Source organism: Podarcis tiliguerta, assembly GCF_965153285.1.
Source record: "Podarcis tiliguerta genome assembly, chromosome: 10".
NCBI lineage: Eukaryota > Metazoa > Chordata > Lepidosauria > Squamata > Lacertidae > Podarcis > Podarcis tiliguerta.
Window position 1 is genome coordinate 15,611,702 of NC_139543.1, and position 12,222 is coordinate 15,623,923.

Genomic DNA, 12,222 nt, shown 5'->3' on the forward strand with positions numbered 1-12,222 from the left:
ATTTGCAAGCGTTTGGCACCATTTTGAGTAAATTGGAGAACGTCAGATATTTCATGTTATTGTGACCCTGGGGCTTAGGGATTCTTTCAAAAAAATCTTTTTCTGCCGGTTAAGTTGTCGAGGGCTGATTTCTTGTCCTGTGATAAAAAGCCTTCTGTTTCGACCGCCAAACCTCTCAGGGGAGCATTTCCAACCGTTTGGCACCATTTTTGAATGTATTGCCGAAAGTCAGATTTTTATTGAAATTGTGACCCCGGGGCTTAGGGATTTTTTCAAAAAAATCTTTTTCTGCCGGTTAAGTTGTCGAGGGCAGATTTCTTGTCCCATGATAGAAAGCCTTCTGTTTCGGCCTCCAAACCTCTCAGGGGAGCATTTGCAAGAGTTTCGCACCATTTTTGAGTGAATTGGAGAACGTCAGACTTTTGATGAAATTGTGACCCCGGGGCTTAGGGATTTTTTCAAAAAAATCTTTTTCTGCCGGTTAATTTGTCGAGGGCTGATTTCTTGTCCTGTGATAAAAAGCCTTCTGTTTCGACCGCCAAACCTCTCAGGGGAGCATTTGCAACCATTTGGCACCATTTTTGAGTGAATTGGAAAACATCAGACTTTTGATGAAACTGTGACCCCGGGGCTTAGGGATTTTTTCAAAAAAATCTTTTTCTGCCGGTTAAGTTGTCGAGGGCTGATTTCTTGTCCTTTGATAAAAAGCCTTCTTTTACGACCGCCAAATCTCTCAGGGGAGCATTTGCAACTGTTTGGCACAATTTTTGAGTGAATTGCCGAAAGTCACACTTTTGATGAAATTGTGACCCCGGGGCTTAGGGATTTTTTCAAAAAAATCTTTTTCTGCCGGTTAAGTTGTCGAGGGCTGATTTCTTGTCCTGTGATAAAAAGCCTTCTGTTTCGACCGCCAAACCTCTCAGGGGAGCATTTCCAACCGTTTGGCACCATTTTTTACTGAATTGGAGAACTTCAGACTTTTGATGAAATTGTGACCCCGGGGCTTAGGGATTTTTTCCAAAAAATATTTTTCTGCCTGTTAAGTTGTTGAAGGCTGATTTCTTGTCCTTTGATAAAAAGCCTTCTTTTACGACCGCCAAATCTCTCAGGGGAGCATTTGCAACTGTTTGGCACCATTTTTGAGTGAATTGCTGAAAGTCACACTTTTGATGAAATTGTGACCCCGGGGCTTAGGGATTTTTTCAAAAAAATCTTTTTCTGCCGGTTAAGTTGTCGAGGGCTGATTTCTTGTCCTGTGATAAAAAGCCTTCTGTTTCGACCGCCAAACCTCTCAGGGGAGCATTTGCAACCGTTTGGCACCATTTTTGAGTGAATTGGAGAACTTCAGACTTTTGATGAAATTGTGACCCCGGGGCTTAGGGATTTTTTCAAAAAAATATTTTTCTGCCGGTTAAGTTATTGAAGGCTGAGTTCTTGTCCTGTGATAAAAAGCCTTCTGTTTCGGCCTCCAAACCTCTCAGGGGAGCATTTGCAAGAGTTTGGCACCATTTTTTTTACTGAATTGGAGAACGTCAGACTTTTGATGAAATTGTGACCCCGGGGCTTAGGGATTTTTTCAAAAAAATATTTTTCTGCCGGTTAAGTTATTGAAGGCTGAGTTCTTGTCCTGTGATAAAAAGCCTTCTGTTTCGGCCTCCAAACCTCTCAGGGGAGCATTTGTAACCGTTTGGCACCATTTTTGAGTAAATTGGAGAACGTCAGATTTTTGATGTTATTGTGAGCCCGGGGCTTAGGGATTTTTTCAAAAAAATCTTTTTCTGCCGGTTAAGTTGTCGAGGGCTGATTTCTTGTCCTGTGATAAAAAGCCTTCTGTTTCGACCGCCAAACCTTTCAGGGGAGCATTTGCAACTGTTTGGCACCATTTTTGAGTGAATTGCCGAAAGTCAGGTTATTGAAGAAATTGTGACCCCGGGGCTTAGGGATTTTTTCAAAAAAATCTTTTTCTCCCGGTTAAGTTGTCGAGGGCAGATTTCTTGTCCTGTGATAAAAAGCCTTCTGTTTTGGCCTCCAAACCTCTCAGGTAAGCATTTGCAAGAGTTTGGCACCATTTTTTTTACTGAATTGGAGAACGTCAGACTTTTGATGAAATTGTGACCCCGGGGCTTAGGGATTTTTTCAAAAAAATATTTTTCTGTCGGTAAAGTTGTCGAGGGCAGATTTCTTGTCCCATGATAGAAAGCCTTCTGTTTCGGCCTCCAAACCTCTCAGGGGAGCATTTGCAAGAGTTTGGCACCATTTTTGAGTGAATGGGAGAACGTCAGACTTTTGATGAAATTGTGACCCCGGGGCTTAGGGATTTTTTCAAAAAAACATTTTTCTCCCGGTTAATTTGTCGAGGGCTGATTTCTTGTCCTGTGATAAAAAGCCTTCTGTTTCGACGGCCAAACCTCTCAGGGGAGCATTTGCATCCATTTGGCACCATTTTTGAGTGAATTGGAAAACGTCAGACTTTTGATGAAATTGTGACCCCGGGGCTTAGGGATTTTTTCAAAAAAATCTTTTTCTGCCGGTTAAGTTGTCGAGGGCTGATTTATTGTCCTGTGATAAAAAGCCTTCTTTTTCGACCGCCAAATCTCTCAGGGAAGCATTTGCAACCGTTTGGCACCATTTTGAGTGAATTGCCGAAAGTCACACTTTTGATGAAATTGTGACCCCGGGGCTTAGGGATTTTTTCAAAAAAATCTTTTTCTGCCGGTTAAGTTGTCGAGGGCTGATTTCTTTTCCTGTGATAAAAAGCATTCTGTTTCGACCGCCAAACCTCTCAGGGGAGCATTTCCAACCGTTTGGCACCATTTTTGAATGTATTGCCGAAAGTCAGATTTTTATTGAAATTGTGACCCCGGGGCTTAGGGATTTTTTCAAAAAAATCTTTTTCTGCCGGTTAAGTTGTCGAGGGCAGATTTCTTGTCCCATGATAGAAAGCCTTCTGTTTCGGCCTCCAAACCTCTCAGGGGAGCATTTGCAAGAGTTTGGCACCATTTTTGAGTGAATGGGAGAACGTCAGACTTTTGATGAAATTGTGACCCCGGGGCTTAGGGATTTTTTCAAAAAAACATTTTTCTCCCGGTTAATTTGTCGAGGGCTGATTTCTTGTCCTGTGATAAAAAGCCTTCTGTTTCGACCGCCAAACCTCTCAGGGGAGCATTTGCATCCATTTGGCACCATTTTTGAGTGAATTGGAAAACGTCAGACTTTTGATGAAATTGTGACCCCGGGGCTTAGGGTTTTTTTCAAAAAAATCTTTTTCTGCCGGTTAAGTTGTCGAGGGCTGATTTCTTGTCCTTTGATAAAAAGCCTTCTTTTACGACCGCCAAATCTCTCAGGGGAGCATTTGCAACTGTTTGGCACCATTTTTGAGTGAATTGCCGAAAGTCACACTTTTGATGAAATTGTGACCCCGGAGCTTAGGGATTTTTTCAAAAAAATCTTTTTCTGCCGGTTAAGTTGTCGAGGGCTGATTTCTTGTCCTGTGATAAAAAGCCTTCTGTTTCGACGGCCAAACCTCTCAGGGGAGCATTTGCAACCGTTTGGCACCATTTTTTACTGAATTGGAGAACGTCAGACTTTTGATGAAATTGTGACCCCGGGGCTTAAGGATTTTTTCAAAAAAATATTTTTCTGCCGGTTAAGTTGTTGAGGGCTGAGTTCTTGTCCTGTGATAAAAAGCCTTCTGTTTCGACGGCCAAACCTCTCAGGGGAGCATTTGCAACCGTTTGGCACCATTTTTTACTGAATTGGAGAACGTCAGACTTTTGACGAAATTGTGACCCCGGGGCTTAGGGATTTTTTCAAAAAAATCTTTTTCTGCCGGTTAATTTGTCGAGGGCTGATTTCTTGTCCTGTGATAAAAAGCCTTCTGTTTCGACCGCCAAACCTCTCAGGGGAGCATTTGCAACCGTTTGGCCCCATTTTTTACTGAATTGGAGAACGTCAGACTTTTAATGAAATTGTGACCCCGGGGCTTAGGGATTTTTTCAAAAAAATATTTTTCTGCCGGTTACGTTGTTGAAGGCTGAGTTCTTGTCCTGTGATAAAAAGCCTTCTGTTTCGACCGCCAAACCTCTCAGGGGAGCATTTCCAACCGTTTGGCACAATTTTTGAGTGAATTGCCGAAAGTCAAATTTTTGATGAAATTGTGACCCCGGGGCTTAGGGATTTTTTCAAAAAAAATATTTTTCTGCCGGTAAAGTTGTTGAAGGCTGAGTTGTTTTCCCATGATAAAAAGCCTTCTGTTTCGACCGCCAAATCTCTCAGGGAAGCATTTGCAACCGTTTGGCACCATTTTGAGTGAATTGCCGAAAGTCACACTTTTGATGAAATTGTGACCCCGGGGCTTAGGGATTTTTTCAAAAAAATCTTTTTCTGCCGGTTAAGTTGTCGAGGGCTGATTTCTTTTCCTGTGATAAAAAGCATTCTGTTTCGACCGCCAAACCTCTCAGGGGAGCATTTCCAACCGTTTGGCACCATTTTTGAATGTATTGCCGAAAGTCAGATTTTTATTGAAATTGTGACCCCGGGGCTTAGGGATTTTTTCAAAAAAATCTTTTTCTGCCGGTTAAGTTGTCGAGGGCAGATTTCTTGTCCCATGATAGAAAGCCTTCTGTTTCGGCCTCCAAACCTCTCAGGGGAGCATTTGCAAGAGTTTGGCACCATTTTTGAGTGAATGGGAGAACGTCAGACTTTTGATGAAATTGTGACCCCGTGGCTTAGGGATTTTTTCAAAAAAACATTTTTCTCCCGGTTAATTTGTCGAGGGCTGATTTCTTGTCCTGTGATAAAAAGCCTTCTGTTTCGACCGCCAAACCTCTCAGGGGAGCATTTGCATCCATTTGGCACCATTTTTGAGTGAATTGGAAAACGTCAGACTTTTGATGAAATTGTGACCCCGGGGCTTAGGGTTTTTTTCAAAAAAATCTTTTTCTGCCGGTTAAGTTGTCGAGGGCTGATTTCTTGTCCTTTGATAAAAAGCCTTCTTTTACGACCGCCAAATCTCTCAGGGGAGCATTTGCAACTGTTTGGCACCATTTTTGAGTGAATTGCCGAAAGTCACACTTTTGATGAAATTGTGACCCCGGGGCTTAAGGATTTTTTCAAAAAAATATTTTTCTGCCGGTTAAGTTGTTGAGGGCTGAGTTCTTGTCCTGTGATAAAAAGCCTTCTGTTTCAACCGCCAAACCTCTCAGGGGAGCATTTGCAAGAGTTTGGCACCATTTTTGAGTGAATTGGAGAACGTCAGACTTTTGATGAAATTCTGACCCCGGGGCTTAGGGATTTTTTCAAAAAAATCTTTTTCTGCCGGTTAAGTTGTCGAGGGCTGATTTCTTGTCCTGTGATAAAAAGCCTTCTGTTTCGACCGCCAAACCTCTCAGGGGAGCATTTGCAACCGTTTGGCACCATTTTTGAGTGAATTGCCGAAAGTCAGATTTTTGATGAAATTGTGACCCCGGGGCTTTGGGATTTTTTCAAAAAAATCTTTTTCTGCCGGTTAAGTGTCGAGGGCTGATTTATTGTCCTGTGATAAAAAGCCTTCTTTTTCGACCGCCAAATCTCTCAGGGGCGCATTTGCAACCGTTTGGCACCATTTTTGAGTGAATTGCCAAAAGTCACACTTTTGATGAAATTCTGACCCCGGGGCTTAGGGATTTTTTAAAAAAAATATTTTTCTGCCGGTTAAGTTGTCGAGGGCTGATTTCTTGTCCTGTGATAAAAAGCCTTCTGTTTCAACCGCCAAACCTCTCAGGGGAGCATTTGCAACCGTTTGGCACCATTTTTTAATGAATTGGAGAACGTCAGACTTTTGATGAAATTGTGACCCCGGGGCTTAAGGATTTTTTCAAAAAAATATTTTTCTGCCGGTTAAGTTGTTGAGGGCTGAGTTCTTGTCCTGTGACAAAAAGCCTTCTGTTTCAACCGCCAAACCTCTCAGGGGAGCATTTGCAACCGTTTGGCACCATTTTTTACTGAATTGGAGAACGTCAGACTTTTGATGAAATTCTGACCCCGGGGCTTAGGGATTTTTTCAAAAAAATATTTTTCTGCCGGTTAAGTTGTCGAGGGCTGATTTCTTGTCCTGTGATAAAAAGCCTTCTGTTTCGACCGCCAAACCTCTCAGGGGAGCATTTGCAACCGTTTGGCACCATTTTTGAGTGAATTGCCGAAAGTCAGATTTTTGATGTTATTGTGACTCCGGGGCTTAGGGATTTTTTCAAAAAAATATTTGTCTGCCGGTTAAGTTGTCGAGGGCTAATTTCTTGTCCTGTGATAAAAAGCCTTCTGTTTCGACCGCGAAACCTCTCAGGGGAGCATTTGCAACCGTTTGGCACCATTTTTGAGTGAATTGCCGAAAGTCAGATTTTTGATGAAATTGTGACCCCGGGGCTTAGGGATTTTTTCAAAAAAATCTTTTTCTGCTGGTTAAGTTGTTGAGGGCTGATTTATTGTCCTGTGATAAAAAGCCTTCTGTTTCGACCGCCAAAACTCTCAGGGGAGCATTTGCAACCGTTTGGCACCATTTTTGAGTGAATTGGAGAACGTCAGACTTTTGATGAAATTGTGACCCTGGGGCTTAGGGATTTTTTCAAAAAAATCTTTTTCTGCCGGTTAAGTTGTCGAGGGCTGATTTCTTGTCCTGTGATAAAAAGCCTTCTGTTTCGACCGCCAAACCTCTCAGGGGAGCATTTGCAACTTTTTGGCACCATTTTTGAGTGAATTGGAGAACGTCAGACTTTTGATGAAATTGTGACCCCGGGGCTTAGGGATTTTTTCAAAAAAATCTTTTTCTGCCGGTTAAGTTGTCGAGGGCTGATTTCTTGTCCTGTGATAAAAAGCCTTCTGTTTCGACCGCCAAACCTCTCAGGGGAGCATTTGCAACTTTTTGGCACCATTTTTGAGTGAATTGGAGAACGTCAGACTTTTGATGAAATTGTGACCCCGGGGCTTAGGGATTTTTTCAAAAAAATCTTTTTCTGCCGGTTAAGTTGTTGAGGGCTGATTTATTGTCCTGTGATAAAAAGCCTTCTGTTTCGACCGCCAAAACTCTCAGGGGAGCATTTGCAACCGTTTGGCACCATTTTTGAGTGAATTGGAGAACGTCAGACTTTTGATGAAATTGTGACCCTGGGGCTTAGGGATTTTTTCAAAAAAATCTTTTTCTGCCGGTTAAGTTGTCGAGGGCTGATTTCTGTTCCTGTGATAAAAAGCCTTCTGTTTCGACCGCCAAACCTCTCAGGGGAGCATTTGCAACCGTTTGGCCCCATTTTTGAGTGAATTGCCAAAAGTCAGATTTTTCATGAAATTGTGACCCTGGGGCTTAGGGATTTTTTCAAAAAAATCTTTCTCTGCCGGTTCAGTTTTTGAGGGCTGATTTCTTGTCCTATGATAAAAGGCCTTCTGTTTCGACCGCCAAATCTCTCAGGGGAGCTTTTGCAACCGTTTGGCACCATTTTTGAGTGAATTGGAGAACTTCAGACTTTTGATGAAATTGTGACCCCGGGGCTTAGGGATTTTTTCAAAAAAATCTTTTTCTGCCGGTGAAGTTTTCGAGGGCTGATTTCTTGTCCTGTGATAAAAAGCCTGTTTCGGCCGCCAAACGTCTCAGGGGAGCATTTTCAACCATTTGGCACCATTTTTGAGTGAACTGGAGAACGTCAGACTTTTGATGAAATTGTGACCCCGGGGCTTAGGGATTTTTTCAAAAAAATCTTTTTCTGCCGGTTCAGTTGTTGAGGGCTGATTTCTTGTCCAGTGATAAAAAGCCTTCTGTTTCGAACCGCCTAACCTCTCAGGGGAACATTTGCAACCATTTGGCCCCATTTTTGAATGAATTGGAGAACGTCAGACTTTTGATGAAATTGTGACCCCGGGGCTTAGGGATTTCTTCAAAAAAATCTTTTTCTGGTGGTTAAGTTGTCGAGGGCTGATTTCTGTTCCTGTGATAAAAAGCCTTCTGTTTCGACCGCGTAACCTCTTAGGTGAGCATTTGCAACAGTTTGGCCCCATTTTTGAGGGAATGGCCGAAAGTCAGATTTTTCATGAAATTGTGACCCCGGGGCTTAGGGATTTTTCCAAAAAAATCTTTTTCTGCCGGTTAAGTTGCTGAGGTCTGATTTCATGTCCCGTGATAAAAAGCCTTCTGTTCCGACCGCCAAACCTCTCAGGGCATCATTTGCAACCGTTTGGCACCACTTTTGAATGAATTGGAGAACGGCAGACTTTTCATGAAATTGTGACCCCGGGGCTTAGGGATTTTTTCAAAAAATCTTTTTCTGCCGGTTAAGTTGTCAAGGGCTGATTTATTGTCCTATGATAAAAAGCCTTCTTTTTCGACCGCCAAACCTTTCAGCGGAGCATTTGCAACCGTTTGGCACCATTTTTGAGTGAATTGCCAAAAGTCAGATGCCGGGGCATCGGGATTTTCCCAAAAAATCTTTTTCTGCCGGTAAAGTTGTCGAGGATTGATTTCTTGTCCTGTGATAAAAAGCCTTCTGTTTCGAACGCCAAACCTCTCAGGGGAACATTTGCAACCGTTTGGCCCCATTTTTGAGTGAATTGCCGAAAGTCAGATTTTCCATGAAATTGTGACCCCGGGGCTTAGGGATTTTTTCAAAAAAATCTTTTTCTGCCTGTTAAGTTGTCGAAGGCTGATTTCTTGTCCTGCGATAAAAAGCCTTCTGTTTCGACCACGAAACCTTTCAGGGGAGAATTTGCAACTGTTTCACACCAGTTTAGAGTGAATTGCCGAAAGTCAGATTTTTTATGAAATTGTGATTTTTTTAAAAAAATCATTTTCTGCCGGTTAAGTTGTCGAGGACTGATTTCTTTTCCTCTGATAAAAAGCCTTCTGTTTCGACTGCCAAACCTTTCAGCGAAGCATTTGCAACCGTCTGGCACCATTTTTGAGCGAATTGCCAAAAGTCAGATTTTTGATGTTATTGTGACCCCGGGGCTTAGGGATTTTTTCAAAAAAATCTTTTTCTGCCGGTTAAGTTGTTGAGGTCTGATTTCTTGTCCCGTGATAAAAAGCCTTCTGTTTCGACCGCCAAACATCTCAGGGCATCATTTGCAACCGTTTTGCACCATTTTTGAATGAATTGGAGAACGGCAGACTTTTCATGAAATTGTGACCCCAGGGCTTAGGGATTTTTTCAAAAAAATCTTTTTCTGCCGGTTAAGTTGTCAAGGGCAGATTTCTTGTCCTGTGATAAAATGCCCGGGGCTTAGGGTTTTTTTTAAAAAAAATCGGAACAATGAAATTGAACAACTACCTAAAACTACTTGAAAACTACATGAAACTACCACAAAACTACATAAGACTACATAAAAACTACATAAAACTACATAAAAACTACATAAAACATTTTAAAACCCCTAAAAACTCTTAAACCCCATTTTAAAATACACTATACTTTAGAGACCCCTTATGCTGCGTTTAGAACCAGAATTGCATTTGCATAGAAACTGTTTCTCCGCCATGAGCAGCATTTCTCAGGGGTTCTGGGAATTGTAGATCTGTGAGAGGGAAGCTACAATGCCCAGGATCATTTGGGCAACGTCGTGTGCTTTAAATGCTCATTGGATGCACTTTAAATCGTAGGATCATAGAATTGCAGAGTTGGGCGGGATCCCCTGCAATGCAGGAATCTCAGCTAAAGCATCCATGGCAGATAGCCACCCAAGGAAAACCCTCCAAGGAAGGAGAGTCTACCGCCTTCTGAGGGATTTCCTCCCACTGTCAAACAGCTCTTGCTGTCAGAACCTTCTTCCTGAAGTTGAGTCTGAATCTCCTTTCTTGTAGTTTGAAGCCATGGCTTCAGGTCCTGAGGGCCTCTGGAGCGGGAGAAAACAAGCTTCCTCTCTCCTCCCTGTGACGGAGGACAGGGCTGCATGTCGTGGCTCTCATATCAATGTCCTGAGGGACAGAGAGCAAAACGTTTCTCTCTCCCCTTTCTCCACCCCCATGCAGAATTGCAAGGGGTCAGTGCATCTGGCTGGTAAGAAGATGGTTGGAGTTTGGAACCCAGCCAAGGCTGGCTATGGGCAGGATCCTGGCATTGTCGGGCGTTGAACTAGACAACCCTTGGGTTGCACTCTACCATGCTATGATTCTATCGAGCAGCTAAAGGAACAGGCGGGGGAGCAAGATGCAGAACAAGGGGGGCACAACCACACACCCCAACAGCACCCTTTGGGCTGACCCACAGTGGCCTCATCCCAGCACACTGTGAAACCCCACCCCCCTTTGATTTTCTTTCTATTAATTCAGCTGCCTGGCAACCCAGCAGCCTGGCCCCTGTTTGTGATGTCACAAAGTGCTGCTTTGCAAGCAAGCCTTATAGTGCCCAGCAAGAGGGATGCCTGTCAGATGATGGTGAGATACTTGCTGGACAAGCGATGACAAGAATGAATTCTGAAGGTAGGATGCCCAGAGGAGATGAGTGGTATTATTATTATTATTATTATTATTATTATTAGCGTCACCCATCAAGAGGGATGCCTGCGGCTTGGCTCCTTGGCTTGTCTTGTCCACAGATGTTGTCAGCTTGGCAAGTCCTCAGCTGTGGTCCCCAGATTATATTTTCTGTTGTGAATATTTGGTTGCTTACAAGGTTGAACCATATGCCTTTCCATGCCTCTATTTTCTTAACTCTAAGGCTTGAAGTCACTGGGTATTTCCATTGAAATGTCAACCTACAGACTCATCCTTCCTAAATAAGTCGCAGATCATTTTAAAGAGAATTTCCCAAAGTTTCATGATCTTGTCACTGTGTGGGATGGGTTTTAACAGGAAGGAGAGTATATATTAATTGAAATTTATCCCTCCAGATACCCACAAATGTGAGTTGAACAGAGTTTTAAAATCCCCTCCTTGACAGCAAAACTAAAAGCTTAGGAGCAGCCACGGGACCTAAAGGATCTACGATGGCTTCTAGTACGTTTGCGAGCACCATTCAAAGTGTGGGTCCTGTATACCTGAAGTAGGGTTGCCACCTGGTTCTTAAAAAAGAGTTTTAAAATCCCATCTTTGACAGAAAACGTAAAATGATAGGAATTAGGCTGTGGAACCTTGTTTGGAGTAGGTCGAGCTATGAAGTCAGCTGCCCACTTCAGAAAGAATCAGGCCGCAAGCTGAGAAGTTTAAAAATAAGCCTTCCTTCCTTTATTCTCATGCATTGGTTCATAGCAACAGTAGCAGTAAAAGGTATGCAGGCAAAAACGGTTATGCATTTGCAGGGGACACCCCTAAACCCTAGAGATTAATAAATGGTAGATTTGGAGTACAGTGGTACCACTGGTTACGGACTTAATTCATTCTGGAGGTCCGTTCTTAAGCTGAAACTGTTCTTATCCTTTCGCTAATGGGGTCTCCAGCTGCGCACGCACCAGAGGTGCGCAATTTCCGTTTGCATCCTGGGGCAAAGTTTGCAACAAGGAGCAGTTACTTCTGGGTTATTTGAGCTCGTAACCTGAAGTGTTTGTAACCAGAGGTACTGAAGGAAGAGCCAAATAGAATTTATTCTGAACCACCAAATTGAGTAGAAAAATAACCAAGTTTGCAAACGATCGGCTAGCCTGTAAAACAAAAGGATGTAAAAAGAGAAACTTCCCCTCAGCAGTTCTGCAGTTCACCGGGAAGTAAAAAGTCCACGCTAACCCAGGTTAGAAACTTGTAAGGAATGAACAGTGAGCGACTGAATCCATATGAGCTAGGTCAGAGTTAGGTAAGCATAATGCGGGTGGGTGCTGTGGTCTAAACCACAGAGCCTAGGGCTTGCCGATCGGACAGGGTGAGCTCCCATTGCTCGGTCCCAGCTCCTGCCAACCCAACCTAGCAGTTTGAAAGCACATCAAAGTGCAAGTAGATAAATAGGTATCGCTCCAGTGGGAAGGTAAACAGCGTTTCCGCACGCTGCTCTGGTTCACCAGAAGCGGCTTAGTCATGCTGGCCACATGACCCAGAAGCTGTACGCCGGCTCCCTTGGCCAATAAAGCGAGATGAGTGCTGCAATCCCAGAGTTGGCCACAACTGGACCTAATGGTCAGGGGCCCCTTTACCTTTACCTTATTAGAATTCCCAAGTGAATGTCAAGCAGGGAGGGAGGGTGGAAGAGAGAGTGGAATTCTGATAGAGACGGAAGGTTGCAGGAGGCTTGGAAAGGGAGCGTGAATGTTGGGGGAGGCAGTTGAGAGTCAGTTGAGAGTGGT